The 22073-nt window shown below is 42.8% G+C and overlaps 1 protein-coding gene across 3 annotated transcripts in view; it reads right to left on the bottom strand.

The window, feature by feature from the left end:
• Window positions 1-20801, bottom strand: part of SLC36A1 (solute carrier family 36 member 1) — a 177611-nt gene extending 156810 nt beyond the window's left edge. For all 3 annotated transcript variants that reach the window (XM_058720728.1, XM_058720719.1, XM_058720710.1), the window contains exon 1: window positions 20783-20801. The gene's annotated coding sequence lies outside the window, so the exon portion shown is untranslated. The remainder of the gene's footprint in view (window positions 1-20782) is intronic.
• Window positions 20802-22073: the final 1272 nt, after the last annotated feature.

Genomic DNA, 22073 nt, shown 5'->3' with positions numbered 1-22073 from the left:
ACGGCAGGCAGGGCCGGGGGCCCCGCAGAACGGGGCGGGGCTTTGAGCTCGGAGCGTGGCTGGCGAGTCCCTAGAGCTCTGTCCCCTGAGCCGTGCGCTCATTTCTGCACATGGTGTGCTTTCCTTAACACGTTTCGGGGAGCGTATGTTGCTTTTATAATTTAAAAAAACACATCTTTTTAAAAATCCTCTTGTCCTATTTTTCGAAGCTTACACAAACTCATTTGTGGTTGCTCCTGGAAATGGGACTGTGAGGTAAGGCAACGTTAACTTTTTAACATATTTAAAATTTTAAGTAATATTCTTAAATGGATGGCAACATCTCAGTATGTTTGAGGTGTATGTGTTACCTAGCCTTCTCTTTCCTCCTTCTCCCTGAATTTTTCCTTTAAAAATTATGTAACTAACAAATTAATTAATTAATTTGAAATTATGTAACCATTCACACACACACACACACACACACACACACACACACAAGAATAAACTCTTGATAGAGCTACAAAATGGATAAATCTTAAAATAATTCTGAGTAAAAGAAGTCAGAAAAAATATTCCATTTACCTAATGTTCTAGAAAATGTTAAATAGTCTCCAGTGACAGAAAACCTGTCAGTGGTTGCCTGGAGTGGGTGGGAAGGTCAGGACCGGAGAGATTATAAAGGGGCATAAGAAAACTTTCAAGGTGACAAGTATTTTCACTACCTTGATTGTGCTGATGGTTTCATAAGTGAATATGGATTTTAAGTTATCAAATTATACACATTCAATACATGCAGTTTAAAAATAAATTTTTAAAAATATGTGCAGTTTATTGTTATGTAAATTATACCTCCATAAAACTGTTAAGATAGTAGAAATTATAATATTAATATATTGTTATTATTAGAAATGTTAGACAATATATAGATACATAAACAGTGAAAATTTCCCTGCTCCCAAATTCACGCTTTTCCTCCAAAGACTTACAGTTGCCAGCATGTGAGTATTGTTCTCCATACACTATACTATGTGCTTATAGAAATATTTATACAGAGAGACATATACAGATTTGTGGCGTTAAAATCTAGAATCATGAATAACAGTACTTACTGTTTTGCTTAAGACTCTTACTCTTAACTATCTATATATACTGTCTCAATTATTTCATAAACATATATTACTTTATATATATTTAAAGCCTTTGTATGTTCTATGACCCATATATATATTTTTAATGTTTATTTATTTATTTTGAGAGAGAGAGAGAGAATGCACAAGCTAGGGAGGGGCAGAGAGAGAGGGAGAGAGAAAGAATCCCAAGAAGCCTTTGTGTTGACATGGGACTTGATCTCACAAACCAGGAGATCATGACCTGAGCAAAAGCAAGAGTCAGTCACTTAACCAACTGAGCCACCCAGGCACCTCACCATGTTTTATTTATTTATTTATTTATTTATTTTTACATTTATTTATTTTTGAGAGACAGAAAGAGACAGAGCACAAGTGGGGAAGGGCCAGAGAGAGAGGGAGACACAGAATCTGAAGTAGGCTCCAGGCTCTGAGCTGTCAGCACACAGCCAGACATGGGGATTGAACTCACAAACCATGAGATCATGACCTGAGCTGAAGTTGGATGCTTAACCGACTAAGCCACCCAGGTGCCCCTCACCCCACCATATTTTTTAAAATATCTACGCCAGTTGGTTCATTTCACCAGGGAAAGAGAAAAGAATGCAGGTTCGTGCTCAATTCAAAATAGCAAGGCCAGTGAGTTCATCTCATCCCTGGAAGAACCCAGCAATTTATTGACTAATCAGTGCCAGAAACTGTGCTTGGAATGCTTCTGAGCCCAGGTTACCTCCAGGTCTTGAATCTCATTGATTCTATGGCTCCTTCTGATGTCATGGTCAAGAAAGCCCGATCTTAAGAGAACCAAAGAGCTCCCTGTTGGAATTACTGATGTAAGGGGGACTTTGCCTTCCCCAATTGGCTCCTGGGAGGCACTGACTATAATAAGGATTCTTTCTTATATCTGGCCACCACACTCTTATTAGAAAGACCTTTGCATCATTTTCAGATACTGTTAGGATTCTATCAAGCTTATCATTATGCAGTCATAATTAGAAATTAATACAGTTATAGGGCGCCTCGGTGGCTCAGTCAGTTAAGCGTCTGACTTAGCTCAGGTCATGATCTCATGGCTCATGAGTTCAAGCCCCGAGTTGGGTTCTGTGCTGACAGCTCAGAGCCTGGAGCTGCTTTGGATTCTGTGTCTCCCTCTCTCTCTCTGCCCCTCCCCCACTTGCTCTCTCTCTCTCTCTCTCTCTCTCAAAAATAAACATTGAAAAACTAAAAATTAAAAAGAAAAGAAATTAACACAATTACATCTCCTTGTCATTCCCAGAGAACTTTTCCCAACTATACAAATCCCCACCTCTGCTTCCACAGTTTACTCAGAAGTATAAATGAAGATTCACTGTTCAATATGGATGCATAAATAGGGGCACCTGGGTGGCTCAGTTGCTTAAGCATCCAATTCTGGCTCAGGTCATTCATGATCTCCCGGTTTGTGGGTTTGAGCCCAGTGTTGGGCTCTGTGCTGACAGTTCAGAGACTGGAGCCCGTTTCAAATTCTGTGTCTCCCTCTCTCTGCCCCTCCCCTGCTTGTGCTCTCTCTCGCTCTCTCTCTCGGAAATAAATAAACACTTAAAAAATATTTTTAAAAATATATGGAAGTATACATAAAAAAGCACTTTGACTCTTTTACTCCTCAAAAACTATGCAAAAGCAAAACGTAAAAACTCTGAAAACTCTATTTTCAGCAAAGGGAGAAGATAGAATCCACAGATCCCGAAATATGTGTAAGGGCTAACAAAAGCGCTGAGATCAGACAGAAGCTATAAAGGAAAATGGAAAAGAAATTCAAAGAGAAGCAAAGGGACCCAGTGGGGACAGATCTCAGGAATGCAACAGTGAAAACGCTCTTCCTGAAGAGGAAGAGCTCACTTAGAGCTGCTCGGCTCTATTTGTTTTGTTTGCAACAATGGGTGTGGAAACAGTTCAGCAAGACTCAACAAAAGCTCTCCTGAATCTGGTTTGGATCCGGGAAGCCAGGAAGATAAAGATAACAGCAAGAAGCACAGGGATGAGCCATATTTGCAGGAAGCAATTGGTCTATGGCAATGAAACAGAAACGACTGGAAATACACTTGTTGTTGAGGATGTAAAGCAACTGGAAGTTTCATCCACTGCTGGGGGGAGTGGACAGTGATGCAACCGCTTCGGAAAGTTGTTTTGATGGTTTTTTATGAAGTTAAACACGTATCCTGTGATCCAGCAATTCCACTCCTAGGTATTGACCCAGGGAGAATAAAAGTGTTTATCCACACCAGGGCCTCGACTAGGGGGAGGCAAGCAAGGTGCCACAGATGGGACATTTAAAGAGGCACTCGCTTTTAGGATTGTACAGGCGCAGGGTTGGCACTTACATGAACACAAGAGCAGGTGCCTCCTTAAATTTTGTGACCTAGGCTTCTTGTCCTGCCTCACCCGGGTCCAGGCTGTGGTCCACACAGACTTGTATTCAAATTTTCACAGCAGACACCTTAATAAAGCTAAATCAGTGACAACCCACACATTTATCAATAGGTGAATTGGTAAACAAATTGTGGCATATAGAGCAGAAAGGAGCTATTGATACATACAAAAATGTGGATGAATCTCATTATGGCTAAGTGGAAGAAGCCATACACACAAAACTGCATACTATATGATTCGGTTTATATAAATGTAAAGAATGGGCAAAACCAAATCTAGTGACAGAAAGCTGAACAATGGTTTCTTGACATGTGTCAAAGAAACATGTGGGGATTGGCTGCAAAGGGACACAGAGAGCTTTCTGGAGTAATGCTAACATTCTATATATTGATTGGGATGCTGGTTATGCGGGTTTATTTTTTTACTTATTAAATTAAATACTTATTAAATGCAGGGCTCGATCTCACGAACTGTGAGATCATGACCTGGGCCAAAGTCAGACATTTAACCAACTGAGCCACCTAAAATACGTTAACTTGATTGTATATAAATTGTACTCCTAAAGGTTCATTTAAAAATTGTAAAGAGATTACAAGACATCTGGGAAAACCTCCAAGACCAAAGAATAACCAAATGCACAAACACATGAAGCATTTTTGAGGAGACCATGCAAAAAACAAACACGCAGACAAATATCCTCAGAGAGACAAGATGTTGCCATCATGACATAACAACGATAGCAACAACAAAAATATTGCTTTTAAAAAATATTGTTAGGGGATGGAAATTAAGAATGTAATAACAAAAATGAAGAATCAAATAGAAGAGTAAGAAGATGAAAATAAAGAAATTGGTTCTTTTTCATTAATGAATATTTATTATATGTGCCAGGCACTGGGCCTAAAACAGTGAACACAATAGACAAAAATCCCCGCCCTTGTGAAACATTTTAGGGAGGGAAGAGAACAAAAATAAATAAGTAATATCCATGTCATGTCAGCGGGTGTACCTGCTGTGGAGGAAAATCAGGAAAGTGGGAGAGGGAGTGTAGAGGCAGAGAGGAGGGATTGAAGCCTTTTTAAATAGTCAGGAATATACTACTGAGAGGTAATATCTCAACAAAGTCCTAAAATAGGGGAGGAAACAATCCCTGTGGACTTCTTTGAGAAGAGCATTCTGGGCAGAGGGAATAGCATGTTCTAGGAGCCCAGGAGGGAATGTGCCTAGCCTATTTGAAGAATTAAAAGGAAGTCAGTGTGTGCATGATACTGTATGTAGAAAGCCCTAAAAACTCCATCAAAAAGCTACTAGCACTGATAGGTGAATTCAGTAAGGCCTACTCATTCAGATAGGTGAATTCAGTAAGGATACAAAATCAATATGCAGAAACCTGTTACTAATAATGAAGTAGCAGAAAGAGAAGATAAGAAAGCAATCCCATTTACAATTGTGCCAAAAATAATAAAATAGCTGGGAATAAGCTTGACTGAGGAGGTAAAAGAACTGTACTCTGACAATTACAAAGCACTGATGAAAGAAATTGAAGATGGCAATAAACAAATGGAAAGATATTCCATGCTAATGGATTGGGAAAACAGATATTGCTAATATGTTCGTACTACCCAAAGCAATCTACAGATTTAATGCAGTTCCTATCAAAGTGCCAACAGCATTTTTCACAGAACTAGAACAGCATTTTTCACAGAAGTAATCCTAAAATGTGTATGGAATCACAAAAGACCCCTAATGGCCAAACAACCTTGAAAAAGAAGAACAAAACCTGAGGTAACACAATCCCAGATTTCAAGATTCATTACAAAGCTGTAGTCATCAAGACAGTATGGTAGTGACCCAAAAACAGACACACAGACGAATGGAACAGAGTAAAGAGCCCAGAAATAAACCCATGATTATATGGTCAAATAGTCTATGACAAAGAGGCAAGAATATGCAAGGGGAAAGAGACAATCTCTTCAACAGATGGTGTTGGGAAAACTGGACAGCTACATGAAAAGAATGAAACTGAACCATTTTCTTATACCATACACAAAAATAAACTCAAACTGGATTAAAGACCTAAATGTGAGACTTGAACCTATAAAAGTCCTAAAAGAGAGCAGAGGCAGTAATTTTTCCGACATCAGCTATAGCAACGTTTTTCTAGTTATGTCTCCTGAGGCAAGGGAAACAAAAGCAAAAGTAAACTATTGGAACTACATCAAAATAAAAAGTTTCTGCACAGCAAAGGAAACAATCAACAAAACTTAAAGACAATCTAGTGAATGAGAGAAGCTATTTGCAAATGATATGTTCAATAAGGTATTCGTATTCAAAAATATAAAGAACTTATCAACACAACACCATAAAAAATAATCCAATTTAAAAATAGGCAGAAAACATAAAACAGACATTTCTCCAAAGAAGACATACAGATGGCCCACAGACACATGAAAAGATGCTCAACATCACTCATCATCAGGGAAATGCAAATCAAAACCACAATGAGATATCACCTCACACCTATCAAAATGGCTAAAATCAAAAACACAACAAACAACAACTGTTGGCAAGGATGTGGAGAAAAAGCAACCCTTTCGCACTGTTGTTGGGAACGCAGACTGGTGCAGCCACTGTGAAAGGCTCCTCAAAAAATTAAAAATAGAATTATCATATGATCCAGTAATTCCACAACTGGGTATTTACCCAAAGAATACAAAAACGCTCATTCAAAAAGATATTTGCACCCCTGTGTTTATTGTGACATAATTTACAATAACCAAATTATGGAAGCAGCCTAAGTGTCCATTGACAGATGAATAGATAAAGAAGATGTGGTATGTATATGTAACAGAATATTACTGAGCCATGAAAAAGAATGAAATCTTGCCATTTGCAACAACATGGATGGACCCGGAGGATATAATGTTAAGTGAAATAAGTAAGACAAATACCATATGATTTCACTCATATGTGCAATTTAAGAAACAAAAGAGATGAACAAAGAAAGAAAGAGACAAACCAAGAAACAGACTCCTAACTATAGCAAACAAACTGATGGTTACCAGAGGGGGGGGGGGTGGTGTGAAAAGGGGATTAAGAGCGCACTTATCATGATGAGCACTGAGTAATGTATGGAAGTGTTGAATCGCTATACAGTACACCTGAGACTAATATACCACTGTACATTAACTATATTAGAATTAAATAAATACAAGGAGGTCAGTGTGGCTGTAGCAGAATGAGCTATGGCAAGAGAAGTAAATCAGGCCAGAGCAAGCACAAGTGGGCGAAAACTGTATAAAGCTCTGTGAGCCATTTTAAGGACTTTGGCTCTTACTCTGAGTGAGATGGGAAGATATTGGAGGAGTCTGAGCAGATGAATGCCATGATCTGACTTGGGTTTAAAAGGATGCTCTGGGGGCGCCTGGGTGGCTTAGTCGGTTGGGCATCCAACTTCGGCTCAGGTCATGATCTCACGGTTTGTGAGTTCGGGCCCCGCATCGGGCTCTGTACTGACAGCTCAGAGCCTGGAGCCTGCTTCAGATTTTGTATCTCCCCTTCTCTCTGCCCCTCCCATGCTCATGCTCTGTCTCTGTCTGTCAATAATAAATAAACGTTAAAAAAAATTTTTTTTTAAAAAAAAGGATGCTCTGCCTATTGGGTTGATTTAGGCATGGGCAGAAAGGGGAGACCAGTCAGGAGGCAGTTTCTATAATCTGGAATAAGATTATGATGATTTGACAAGAGTAAGCACAGTGAAGATGGTGAGAAGTGGTCAATTTCTGAAAAATAGTTTTATGGTAGATTGGAAATGTTAAATGTCGATGGAAGGAAATGGAGTAAGAGAGAGGAGATAAATACTTTGGCCTGAACCACAGAAAGAGTAGAGCTGCCTTCTACAAGACCAGGAAGACAATGGCAGGAGCAGGCCTCTAGGATCAGTGAGTCCAGCCCCCTATCCTTTGGTGGGGAAACCAAGGCCCAGAGAGGAGGAGCGGTGCACCCAGAGTCTCACACAGGTCATGTGTCTCTTTGCTCTAGCGAAGAGCCCTTGCTTTGGAGCCCTTGGCCCCCACATCATACAAAGGTAACAAAATAACATATAGAGAATGATTACATTTTGTTAAAAAAAAAAACAGGGTGTATATGCACACGACAGTCTGTATGCACATGAGTTACGTGAATTTAAGGTAGTGTGATATAAAAATATTAGTAAAGATCCACTTTGTATGCAGAATTTACAGTCTTTAGAATCCCACCCAAATTCAAAATTTCACAAAGTATGTCACAATAGCCAGACTGATGCTCAGAAGGGCACAGTGAATTGTCCTACACTATAACTTCCGTACGGTGGCCACTTTGGTTGGGACACAGAAGTGCCCACCTGGTCCTTCTGTGAGAATACAGAGAGAAATGCCCTGGTCACATGGCACTTGTGTGAGAGGTCTGAGTAGTTATTAGCTGTAGCATGAGCATTCATCATTAGTATAATTTAAAACATTCTGTACGCCATAACGATATAATTCAAGGATTCATTAAGTGGCACAAGTGCTGAAAAATGAATTTTAAAATCCTCAGTTGGGCATGGGTATTAGAAGACATAATATTCCTATAACGAAGGCTGAACATCATCATGACATCACATGCTGAGGACTAGGGAGAGTGCATCCTGCAAAATAAATTAGGAACAGAGTGGAAATGAAAAGCAGCAATTTAAAGCAAAGACCCTGCTAAGGAAGCAAATACCGGCTCAAGTACATAGGAAAAGTGCTGGTGCCAGATCGACCCGTTATAATGTGCCTCTTGGCCAAGCTGTTGTGATTTTTATAATGATCTGAAAGGCAGTGATAATGATAAGATGTTTTACCACGAGTATTTCTGTGGTAAATGGAGTACGTTTAAAGAAAGAAGAGTATGTTACAAAGCTAAGACACTTAGGCGCTCCGGAGTCCCAGAGAAAACAATGTACGAGTGCTTCAAAAGCCCCTCCTGTGAATCCAGGACGAGTGCTGTGCCACCAATATTGGCATTCTGATGCCTGGGAGAGTGTGTGAGGGACAGAAGATTCTGCAGACACAGAACTGGGAGGCGCAGGTGAAAAGATGGCAAGGGGTGCATCAGTCCGACAACCTGCACTAGCCCCCAGGATTACAATGACAGGAGCGTCAATGCACGTGTGTGAGACCCTTGGAACCAAAGGCTGCTCACAGGAGGGCATCACAAGAGCACGCTTTAAACGTATTATACTGCTTTAATGGAAGGAAGACTTTCCCAGTGCTGTGCGATAGCCAATGGGGTATCACAAATGGGTTATGGGGTGCTGAGGTATTGATAATCTTGCCCCTTGAAGCAGCCAGGCAGGTCCCAAAGTGGCTAGAGCTCCTGAGACAGTTAGCTCTAACCATAAACAGGCTTTGTTCTTTCATCCTGAGGACCTAGAAAATGTTATTTTCTACATGTTATGATATAAAAAAAGACTGGGAAACGCTGGATAAGTAGAGTATCGATATAATTTCAAATGGAGACACTTTTGAGAATGAAAGGGGCCTTGTTAATATTTGCATCAGGACAATCAGCATAGAGTGGGACTGCTCCAGGTAAACTGGGATGTATGATGGAGTAGGCAGATTAATGGTCTCCAGAGATGTCCACATCCTTATCCCCACAACGCTTAGACAGCAAAAGGGACTTTGCAGATGTGATTAAAGTAAGGGTTTTGAGATGAGGAGATTATCCTGGATTATCTGGATGGACCTGGTGACATCGCAAGGGCTCTTACAGGAGGGAGGCTAGAAGGTCAGGGAAGAGGCAAGATGCTATTCTACTGGCTTTGGAGATGGAAGGAGGAGCTGCATGCCAAGGGAATGTGGGAGGCTCTAGAAGCTGGGAGAAAAAGGAAGCCGATACTCCCTAGAGCCTCCTGAAAGAACAGTTTTGCTAACATCTTGATTTTAGGACTTCTGACTTCCAGAACTGTACGAGAATGTTTGTGTTCTTTTACTCCGCTGTGCTTGTGGTAATTTGTTGCAACAGCAATAGAAAACCAGTACAAATATTTGTAATTGACAATAAATTTATCTCTATGCTTATATAATTTTAAGCTATAAAGGTAAATAACTAAAACAGGTATAAATTTGCACTAACATTGTATTAATAAGTTGAAAACTCATTATATTGTATAGAGAGATAGAAAACTAGAGAACTGAAAAAACAGATGTTAAAAAAGCTTAGCCACAGAAAGAGGGACTTTTCATGGAGAAGGTTAGATGAGAAGACTCCAGTTTTTATTATAAATCCTCTGGTTAAAATATTAATAGTCTAAACCTGGGCATGTATGTTTTATTTTGAGTATTAGTTTTTAAAGTAAGGTTGTTTGGGGGGAAGTTTCCAAGAGCTTATTGGGCTCAGGTTCTCCAAAGCTATAGCCCCCGCCCTACCTGAAACCTGCTTACAGATTCCCCCTCATCCACAGAACTTCTCCTAACCTTTTACTCAGCCAACAGCTTCCTTGGCACAAGATAAGGCCAACTGGTAGGTCCCCCTGAAATAAGGCAGGAAGAGGCACCATTGGACAAGGAATATTCCCAGGATTGGACCCAGGCAAGGGTCCAAGAGATCTGGAGCAAACCCCCAAAGCACCATCTGTAGGGTGGGCAGACCTTGACTTTACCTCACAATGCTAACAAAGGACCTGGGAGAGCTGAGAAGAGAGAAGGGCCTCCTGTTGCCACTGAAAAAGCACTGACATAGGAGCACGAAGGAAAGGGCTGAGGCCAGCTCTACCATTGACTTAGCAAATCCCTTTCAGTCTGGGCTTCCGCCCCTAGCTGCTGAAATGAATAGGGGAAGGAAGCTCACCTCCCAAATCTTCCTCCTTCCAAAGATGACTGGGTGGGCCCAAGGTCAGCCAGAGAATCATTATGTATCACACCTCAGAGTTTCTCTGAGATGGTCTGCTGCAACCCATTCATTTACACATGGGAAACAGCCTCTGTGAGACAAAGGTGTTCATTCAAGGTCATACTTGGTAACTTCCGATGACCTTCACTTAGACCCTAGGGTTCTATGGTTACCATTTGCATATGAAGACACAGAATGGTACCCGTTTGATAAGCAAATAAATTGTATCTGAGTCTTTAAAAAATCCAATATAAGATGCCATTATGGAAAAAACATAGCAACGACCTCATATAAAAGATAAGCAGTTATATCAGCTTTCTATTGCTGTGTAATAAATTACCACACGCTTAGAGGTTTAAAACAACACACTTTTATTGTCTCATGGTTTCTGTGGGTCAGGGGTGGCTTAACTGGGTCCTCTGCTTACAGGAACTCACAAGGCTGTAGTCAGGTGTTAGCTGGGTTGTGTTCTCATTTGGAAGCACAACTGCCAAAGAATCTTCCTCCAAGCTCACTTGGGTTGTTGGTACATTTACTTGCTATTGTAGGACTGAAATCCTCAGCTTCTCACTGGCAGTTGGCTTCTTGTTGGCCCTCAGCTCCTAGCCATGTGAGCCTTCCAACATGGCCACTTCTACAAAGCCAGCTGAGCTTTGAGGACTCTAGAGAGAGTCTGCTGGTTATATAAATTCTTAGATGACATAATGTAATCATCAAAGCGACATCCCATCACCTTTGCCACATTCTGTTAGTCAGAAGCAAGCATGGGCCCCACCCACACTCAAGGGGAGGGGATATATAAGAGCACGAATACCGTGAATATCAACAGAGGTGGCACCTTACAGTCTATCCACCATTGTGGTGAAAACTATAAGTGTAAAAAGACTGAAATCTCTACTCCAGCTAAGACGAGAACTCAGGTTTAGCCACTGGATTTTGGAATGCAAGGCATTGTTACCCTTGACAAGAATAGTTTCAATGAAGTAATAAGGATCAAAGTCTACTGGAATAGATTCAAGAGAATGGAAAGTGAGAAATTGCAGAGAGTGAGTAGAGACACCTCTTTCAAGGAGTTGTGCTATGAAAGAGAACAGAGAGATGAGAGAACAGTTACTCTATTATGTTTATATGTTCATTGGAACAATGCAGTAGGAAGGGGAATTTTGATGATCCAAGAAAGAAGGAAGGATCATTGCAAGAGCAAAACTCTTGGTTAAGTAAAGGGAAGGGGAGGAGATCAGTGTGCAAGATAAAGGAACTTAACGACAGGTGAGGACAGTTTACCTATTTTTGTGGGAGAAAAGCCTGGTATATGATTCAGACACAGGTCAGTGGGTAGATTTCATGGGTGGAGGATAAGGAAGTTCTCTTCTGATTGCTTCTATTTCCTCAATGAAATAAAAACAATGTCATCAGCTGAGAGTGAAAAGGGGAGAATACTGGAGGTTTGAATCAAGAGAAGGGATAAGAAATAGTCCTCCTGAAGAATGGGAAAGCAACAGAAACAAGATAGGTCATAGATCTGCCCAACAGTGCTGGGACCCACCTGAGGGTCGTGTTCATAAATTTAAGATGCAACCAGTTGGCAAATCTGTGTATATTTCTCAACCCATATTCAACTGCTTGGGTGTAGTCTCAAAGTAGAGGTGAAGTTGCATCTACCCAGTATTATGGCTTTGAAAGTTGGACACAATACAAGGAAAGGGATAAGACGGATAAGAGTGAGTGGCCGGGGTGACTGCAATGACTGTCTAATAGCTGGGTTAAGATGGCAGTGAGGGTATGAGGGGACGAGCAGTAGATAGGGAGCAGAGTAGCACTGGTAGACTGGGGGCCCTGATGTCAAAGATCTGGTGCGGTCTGCAAACTCATGGATAGAAGATTGACTGATAGGAGTTGGTAAGCCATCTAGAGAATAGGATGTTTGCAGTAGAGATTTTGAAGGTGGTGTAGTCTCCGGTGATGACAAGGCCTAGGCTATGATGGGGGGAGTGGGTGTCTAAGGTGGGGTGAAGGGCAAACTATCTGGAAGCAGTGACCTGCAGAGAAAATGGTGACCTCAGGGGAGCCACATTTTAATTAGAGCAAGGAGGTGAAAAGAACATTGCCAGGCAGAGGACTTCCCTCTTCCTCGGGAAAACCTTTGCTGACCTCGTTGCAAGAGCCAACTGCTTTTATTACACTCAAGTGTTCAGAGCACTTACTACAGTTGAAACTTTTACTTATTTATGAGAAACCCAGAGTAATATTCATGGTGTCCAACTAAGCTCCTGGAAAACAGGCACCACACTGCCTGGGACCGGGGGATCCTCAGCACCCAGAAAAGTTCCTGGCACGTGGGCATTCAATCCTTACTGGTAGAAGGAAAAGAACAGACTCTTAGAGCAGTGGTGAGAAGTCTCTGTGGGAGTGGAGGGAAAGCGCATTCATCCACTCATTCGTGCTTTTGGTCTTTTGTTCTTCCTGAGGATCAGAGCCTGCATCACTCCAGGCCAGTGGGGTGGAGCTGTACTGAAGTTCCTGAGGCTTCTAAGGCTCAAGCAGCTGAGAGCTGGGCCTTGCAGCTCCTACATGCCAAGGCTGTTCTTGCTCAAGCTTTTGCCAAGCGATGAGACTCCCCACCCCTCACACACAGTGTTTGGAGCTGAAGAGTGAGGTATCCACCTGCCTGGGGCTGGGGGCACCTCTTCCAGCAGCCAGTCCCCGAATGGTGCAGCCCAAGGAATGTCCCAGGGGCTCCCAGGCAGGGCTCAGCAACTCTCCCACCAGGGCTCCTGCTGTCTAAGGAGGCCAGTGGGATCTTGTAAATGTCCTTTCCTCCCCAACAGTAGCTCCTGCGTCTAGGATCTTGTACCTTGAGACTTTTGTGGGAATTCTTTCCTTCTTTTCAATAGCTCAAATAGCTAAATCTGGGCTCTTCTCCATTTTTGACAGGCAAAGAGAGGTGTAGAGATGGGCAACAATAATGTTCCTTGAAGATAATGCTTTTGACATAAGCATAACTTTTTAGGGATCCTTTCAACATTATTGAGGACCCAGTCATAATGGGGCTACAATAATGAACATGAGACATGATCCTCTAAGGCTCTCACAACTCACAGAGGAAGATATGTACACACATAGCTGAAATCCCAGACAGAATGGCATGAGTGAAATCAAGGATTCAGAAGAGAAAGGTATTTTTTCCAGATGGTCAAAGCAGGGAAGGCTTTCATTAGAGGTAGCGTCTGAGCTACTCTTTGGAGAAATGGTGTTGCCAGTGAGGACACCTATAAAGCATTATCTGCCTCTACTGAAGAAGACAGGCCAAGTCTTTGCCAGCAGAATCAAAGAATCCCAGGTTTGACATTAACCTGGGTCAATAGAACATTGTGGAAATGAGCACTGGTTTTGGCATCAGATGGAACTGACTTCAAATCCCAGCTCTGCCACTTACTAGCTATATAACCTGCGACAAGTTACTCAACCTGTCTTAGCCTCAATTTTCTCATCTGTCAAATGGGGATAATAATAGTTTCTACTTCAGATGATTGTTGTTAAGGACCAATTAAGTTGAGTCATGCAAAGCACTTAACATGGTGCCTGGCAAATAGCAATTATTTGCTGAAAAGGTTAGCTAATTCTAGCATGGATCAGACTCACTGTTCAGACCTTGAACAGTCTGAGGACAATGACCAGGCCTCATCCCAAGCCTATCACTGGGCACAAGGAGCCAGTATAGGTTTGCAAAATGAATGATCAGACAGAGGTGACATCCTCTTTATCAATCTCTTAAATTGCAGGTAAGGGAAGATTTTTAGGGGAATGAGTACTGTTGAATCCTAGAAGGAGTTTTAAAGAAGGTTGTGTTATGGACAGAGATTTTTTAGGAAGATAAATTATCATCTGTCCTTGAAGGTTTAAGGGGCCAGTCTGCTTGAGGTTTGCCTATAGAGGGGGACTGTAGTAGGACAATTGAAGCATTGTATGTGAGGGAAGAGAATATTGAAACGAATGACTTTCTGAGGTTCCAGGATGTCCTGTGTAAGACCACAGGAAAATGCACTCACCCCCATCCCGGCTCTGCTATTCCCACCGTAGCTGTGTGACCTTGGGCCAACTGTCCCATCTCTGAGCCATAGGTAGCATTGTGAGAATAAATCCTATTGCCTTCCGAGGCGTTGAGAGGGTTGCATGAGGCACTTCTCCCTCAGAGCCTGTGCAGGGCAGGTCTGAGCCTGGTGCTGGCATCCCGTGGGTCTTCTATCACAATCTGACCCATTTTATGAGAAGCTTTGTCCTCAAGAGATCACGAGAAAGGCAGAGGAAATGCTCTCTATCGCTTGTCCCCAGAACACCCCTAAGTTAAGGTCAGGCTTCCTGTCCTGGAACCCTGAGTACAATTAGATCTAGAGTTAGCAGCTGTGCCAAGGGAACAGGGATGAACGACGGACCCAGGAGGGTCACTGCAGCACACCGAACTCACTTCTGCTTGTGCCAGCCGGGGCCCGGAGACACAGCCTGGAGACTGAGGAGGGTGCTAGCCACCCCTTGTGCCCACTAACATCACCTCGTCTGCCTCAGGAAACCAGAGGCGATGCCACGATGGAGATCAGGCAACTGAGTTCCCAAGTCAGGGTCTGTTCCATTGCCCCACAAGCCGGGGGGCAGGGGGTGGGGGGAGGGGAGGGTTACAAATCACACTCACACACACACACACACACACTTTTTTTGATTAGCATAATTTTATCAGCAGCACAAATACATACAGCCACCTAGTACGAGTCTCTAGTGTTCTGATCATGACAGGAGGGGTTAGGGCCACTCTTTTTTCTTGTCCCTCCTTTACTCATGGCCACTTACTTCTCTGGTCTGCTCTCTGTAGGGTCTTATTGTCTGTCCATGTGAGACTGACTAGTTATATACTTATGTCAATAATATCAGACTGCAGAGTTCATGATCCCTCTGTCCACGTTTCTTAAATATTCAGGCGTTTTGTTTTGTTTTGTTTTGTTTTGTTTTGTTTTGTTTTGTTTTAATAGACTTTATTTTTTTCGAGCAGTCTTAGGTTCACAGCGGTATTGGGCAGAAAGTACAGAGTTCCTGTATACCTCCTACCATAACACACTCACGTCTCTCCACTATCAACATCCCCCACCAGAGTGGTACGTGCGTCACAATCAATGAATCCACACTGACACATCATCGTCACCCAAAATCCATAGTTTATGTTAGGGTTCGCTCGTGGTGGTGTGTGTTCTGTGGGCTTGAACAAATATATGACAGGTATTCACCACTGCAGTATCGTACAGAATAGTATCACTGTCTTAGAAACCCACTATGCTCTGCCTAACCCTCTCTCACCTCACCCCAGGCAAACACTGATCTTTTTATTGTCCCCATAGTTTAGCCTTTTCCGGAATGCCGTATAGTTGGAATCAGTCAGTAAGTAGCCTTTTCATACCAGCTTGATTTCACTTAGTAATATGCATTTAAGTTTCTCCCATGTCTTTTATGGTTTGATAGCTCATTTCTTACTAGTGCTGAGTAATATTCCACTGTCCGCATGTATCACAGTTTATCTAGTCACCTACTGAAGGATATCATGGTTGCTTCTAAGTTTTGGCCATTATGAGCAAAGCTGCTCTAAGTATTCATGTATAGATCTTTGTGTTGACATAAGTTTGCAACTCATTTGAGTAAATACCAAGGAACATTATTGCTGAATCATATGGTAAGAATGTTTTGTAAGCTTTGTAAGAAACGGCCAACCTGTCTTCCAAAGTGGCTGTGTTGTTTGGCGTTCCCACCAGCAGAGAGTGAGAGTTCCTGTTGCCCCACATCCTTGCCAGCATTTGATGTTGTCAGGGTGGTGGATTTTGACCATTCTAACAGGTGTGTAGTGTTTTCATTTGCAATTCCCTGATGATATATGATGTGGAGCATGTTTTCATATGCTTTTTCGCCTGCTGTGTGTCTTCCTTGGTGAGGTGTCTGTTCAAGTCTTCTGCCTTTTTAATTAGATTTCTTTTTTTATTGTTGAACGTTAATGTAGGTAACGGTCCTTCTTCAGTGATGTCTTTTGCAAATATTTTCTCCCAATCTATGGCTTGTCTTCCCATTCTCTTGTCCGATCCATTTTTGTCCTGTATTTTCATCCTAACATACCTACTTAACTCTCTTCCTTCTGACCACATCCCCATCTCTGTCTGGGTCCTCTCAGTCTGACGGTGATAAGCTTCATAGCCATGCATTGTGTGGGTGTCCTGGTGAACTGTGCCCACCACTTCTTTTTATCTTATTTTATCTTATTTTATTCATTTTAGAGAGAGAGAGAGTGCACGCAAGCAGGGGGGAGGGGCAGAGGGAGAGGAGAGAGAAAATCTTAAGCAGATTCCATGCTCAGCGAGGAGCCCAAGCAGGGCTGAAGCCCACAACCCTGGAATCATGACCTGAGACAAAATCAAGAGTCGGACACTCAACCTACTGAGCCCCCCAAGCGCCCCTGTGCCCACTACTTCTGCTACAGGGAGAGCCTTCAAGCCTCCTTGCAAACAAGGCTTGCTTTGCTTTAGTTCCACTGCCATGGTTCGCCCTGTTTCCTGCCACCTTTCTTTACGCACATCCCAGAACAAGGCCTCTCAGTCATGCCCCATCAGCCAAGAGCTTGTTCAGTTTTTGTCTCTGCAGTTTCTATCACAAAAGCAGTGTCCACTTTTCACCTTACGCACACAATTTAAAAAATACTATTATATATGCTTTGCCCCAGCTCTACCATACCCTTAATGCAGAATGGCTTTAGCCAGTTTGTTTTTAAGAGCTGTTTGGCAGAGATGGACGATACTCACAACACTGGGCTCAACACTGGAATGAAGAAACCTGCTAAATCCACTGGGACATAGTGTAGGGCACAATGCAATGGGAATCATTTGGAGGCAAAAGGGCTGGGTTTGAGATCTAGCTTTGTTTCTTGGGTGTTGTGCTTCACTGGGCAATTCCCTCAATTTCTATGAGCACCGGTTTTCTTGTAGAAAAACTATCATAAGACATTCAGTTGAGTCTACCTCATAGGATAGCTTTGAGGATTAAGTAAAAAATCTATATGATATTCATTTGCAAATTGTAAAGGACCTTATGGTGTGTTTTATTTATGTTAACTTGTGCCAGAATTTGGTCCGAAGGGTGGTGTGGTAGCCGAAGTTTTACCAAGAATACCTCCATTTTCAGAAGAAATAAAGGTATATTTGAAATCTAAAAAAAATAAATATATTATACATATATGATTTTAAAACTCACTTTTAAGTGCCTGCTTATATATACAATGTTTATAAATTAGTGTACATAATGTTTACAGATGCATAGAAAAGGCCTGGACGTGAGCACACCACACTGTGAAAAGCAGCTACTTTTGAGGAAAGAAGGAAGAGAATGAAATTGGAATGAGGGAGGGGAGGATATAAATAGGGATGTTCCTTTTTTCTGTATATACTTCTAGACCCTTAGACCCTTTTATAATAGGCATTCATCACCGCTGTATTTTTTTAATTAAATGGCAAAGAAGTCACATTCCTTGTTATATTTCCCTGAAATTCTGATGAGCCCAGAGGAGCATGAGTCCCTACGCTCCTGGTAAAAATCGTTGCAACAAGGGGCAGCATGCATGATTCTCTTCATTGCTACCGCAAAGACCAGCAAGTTATGCGGTCTCAGGGAAGCAGCAGCGTAAAAAAGGAAAATCACTGTGGTGGGAGCCAGGAGACCAGAGGTCAGCTCGCTGTGTGACTTTGGACAAGTGCCCTGCCCCCTCTGGGCCTGAGTGTCTGTCACCATGCGTTCAGTGAGTACATGCGACTTGTTAATCTGCTTAGCAGACGGCTCCAGGAGGACGGGGCCCTGCCTCTCTTATTCAATAATATGTACCCTAGTGCCTTGCACAGCTGCAAACACTCAGTAGGCACTCACTAAATGTTTAGTGAGTTGTAGATAATTTTGGAGACCCTTCAGGGAAGTGAGGAGGCAGAGTGGGCACCAGTGGGCATTAGCACCTAGCATTTCTGCCATACATCTACCTTTCATCTTTCCATGCAGCCCTGTGCTAACGGCCTGCCTTGCTTTCATCCCACAATATGCTGCTAAACCCAACAAAGACCCATTTCCTGTGCCCTCTCCCTTAGGCTTAATGGGCCCTTTATGAACCATGGGGATATGGTGAGGCAGCCCTGGCGGCCAGCCCCTATACCTGGCTCTGGGACCATGCCCCCTGGAGGAGTACCTTGTCCTCTCCTTGCCTGGAACAGAGTAGGATGGTGAGTCCCACTGAGGTCTCAGACAGCCCCTAGTCCAATGTTGATATCTGTCCCTCAGAAACACATACTTAATTAATATCAACACTTTTGAGTGTCCTAAAGTAGTTCTCAAAGTTGGTCTCCAGTCCAGGTGCATCAGTGTCACCTGGAAACTTGTTAGAAATGCAAATTTTGGGGTCCCATCCCAGAGCAAGTGAATCAGAAACTCTGGGGATGGGCCCCAGCAATCTGTCTTTGAACAAGATATCTGGATGATTCTGATGCGTATGAAAGTTTGAGAAACAACCATACACTGTTGACTACAGAAGTGGCCTCTAGGAGCAAACAAATATATATATAAAAAATTGACATTTCCTGTGCTTAACGGGAGGATTTTCTTTAATCCTGAAAGGAAGACAGCAACGGAACAACAATAACCAAGACTCAAGCCTTGCATATGGGTCAAGATGGACTCTCACAGGGTCAGAGCCAGGAGTTTCTAGAACCCAGCCCCCTAAAAATGCAGATGGGGAAAGTGAACCTTCAAAACAGGGAACAACTTGCCCAAAGTTACACAGTGAATCATAACAGGCCAAAAACCACAACTCTGGGTAAACATGTGATCTAAATGCACTTAGCTCCTAGTTCTCCTGGGAAAGAACAACTGTTAGTTACTCTGAGTGTGGATTAGCTGATTCTGGGTGGCTAGAGTCTGGAGTCACCTCTCCCTGCAGTCAGGGGACATTCTGACAGCAGAGCTGTGGGGTGTGTGTGTGTGTGTGTGTGTGTTTTGGTTTTTGGTTTTTTTGTGTCAGCTCTTCTTCCTCTCTGTCCCCCCACTGCCCACTATTCCGTTGTCATTGGAATTCAAAAGATTAAATAATGAGGCTACTGGATACTGCTTTCACAGTGTGAAATAAATCACTCTTAATTCAATGGGTGTTATGCTGGGGTTGAACCTTTACCAGCAATCATTAATAAATACCTTTTGAGATCACATTTTGCTATAAGTGTGATTTGGGGTACTCCGTGAACATATCTATTTAACCCTATTGGTTCTGCTAATTGTGGACCTGTCTAAACAGAAAGAGCCTAGGTCCAAGGCAATCTGGGACCAGGGGGTAGGAAATGGGCAGTAGAGACCCTCCAGTTCCAGTGGTTGAAGTGGCCAGGGCCAAGAAACCAGAAGGTGATATAAGCAAAAAGGGGTCAAGCTGAGGAGGCCCTGGGCCAGTCTGAGATGGCTCATGACCCTGAACATCAGGGAATGCCAGCCAGTATACAATGACTCAAAGTCACATGGACTGTGTGTACTTTCTAGAAGAGGAGTCCATTCACCGAGAAACCAAGGATCCATTGCTCATTAATTCATTCACCCACTCACTGAACAAGTATCCACTGAGTACTCACTCTAGAACAGCCCCCATGCTAGGTGCTAGGGAGACAGGAGTAAATATAACAGGCATGACTCCTGCCTTGATGGAGTTTTATTACCTAGCAGTAGAGATGGAAAGTACATAAGGAAAATTATGAATTAATAAGAGCTACGGCGGGTTGGGGAAAACCTGTCTAAAGAGGTGAGGTTTAAACCAAGATCTGGAGCACAAGTAAGAGCAACCACTTGAAGAGGCAAAGGAGAACTTCCTTAGGAAATGGTATCGCCGGTGGCCATGAAGTGGGAAGAAGTCAGAGCCCTTCAGAAGTTGGCGAAGCATTCTGAGGAGGAAGAGACTGTAGAAGGAAAAAGTGGAAAGGCAGGCAAGAGCCAATCATGCATCAGAATGTTAATTCAAGAGCAGAGAAAAGTCCCCTCTTGAAGCAGAGGAAGGGCATGATATAATCAATGAGTTTTTAAAAGACCACTAGAGCTGCTGTGTGGAGCATAGATTGGAAGGACAAGAGTGGAAACAGATTCATTCCATGGGGGAAAGGATGGCCAATTCCGAGCAATTCCAAGTCAAGTCAGTTGGAATTTGCAGGAGGACAGAGCCTTCCTTCTCCAAGCAGATGAGATTGGGCAGCAGACAATGGGATAGGGAGGCCAAGGCAGGTCTTGACTCCATAACTACCTGGACACAAAGTTTCTGCCTAAAAACATACCTGGACGTGGGGGTAATGAGCCTTCCAGGGTCATTCCTGTGCCTTCTGGAGCTGGAGGAGGTCTGAGGCTGCTGCAGGCCTTCATAGCTGTGGCTGTAGGTGGCAATGGCATCCAAGTAGGAGAGGTGAGGCAGGGGCTGATAATACAACACACGAGGTGGCCCCATATTCTCTCTGCCTTCCTCCTTTTTATAATAATCTCCTCCGAACACCCGGGTACATCGTGTTCTTCTTCCTGGTTGTGGATCACCTGGGCTTCTTGCGTTCCTTATGTTTCTGGCAGATAACTGTAAGCAGGCAGAGCCCTGGAGCAGAAACACAGATGGCCAGAGATAGCCCAGCTTGAGCTTTGAGCAGCTTGCTCCAAATCAACCAAGTTAGTGAAAACTTAAATGATTCGGCCTTTGCTTTGGGACTTCCAGGTCCCTACCTCATAGCAGCAACAGAAAAAACCAAGCACACCTTTCCACTTGAAAATAATCAAGGTCTTTCTGTTGGAGAGGATATTATTCTAAACACCTTCATCTGGCTCACAAGACTCTGGGTGACCTGGCACCCACCTACCCTCCAGCCTGATCTTCCACTTCTCTTCTGTAAGTGTCCCATGTCCCAACACAGCTGTGCTATCTACTGTTCCCAAATATATCCTGTCTTTTCCTACCACTGAGCCTCTACTTATGCTATTTTTCCCACGTGCAATGTCCTTCCTCCTCCAGTTATCTCCAAGTACTTAAATCATGCCCGTCCTCCTCTGGGTATCATTCCCTAATCCACACAGAATTGCTATCTTATATTTCCCTTTTCGGTTGATAGATAGATAGATAGATAGATAGATAGATAGATAGATAGATGTAGCTTCCCTTGAATATAGCTATGTGTCCACATCCCTTCCTTCTAACTAGGCTGTGAGCTCACTGAGATTAGAATATTTCCTCTGGAATTATTAAAGCAACTGCTCATAGATATTTGTTAGTTCTTCAAACCCGAGTGCTGAAACAAACACAAGTGGTATAGGTCATCAAAAGGCTACAAGGTATTATGTACATTTAGGACTCACTGTTGTAAATACAAATGTCTGCGTGTGTCTATATACAAAGTAAAAAAATATATAGTATCTACTCTAAATTGTAACAACAGTTGGGGGCGCCTGGGTGACTCAGTCAGTTAAGCTTCCAACTCTTGATTCTGGCTAAGGCAGTGATCTCATGGTTCATGAGATTGAGCCCCTCATCGGGCTCTGCGCTGACAGCATGGAGCCTCTTTGGGTTCTCTCTCTCCCTCTCTCTCTCCC

This window comes from Neofelis nebulosa, chromosome 1 (assembly GCF_028018385.1).
Source record: "Neofelis nebulosa isolate mNeoNeb1 chromosome 1, mNeoNeb1.pri, whole genome shotgun sequence".
Taxonomy (NCBI): domain Eukaryota; kingdom Metazoa; phylum Chordata; class Mammalia; order Carnivora; family Felidae; genus Neofelis; species Neofelis nebulosa.
The sequence above is the reverse complement of the archived record's forward strand: the minus strand, read 5'-3'. Positions and strand labels throughout refer to the sequence as shown.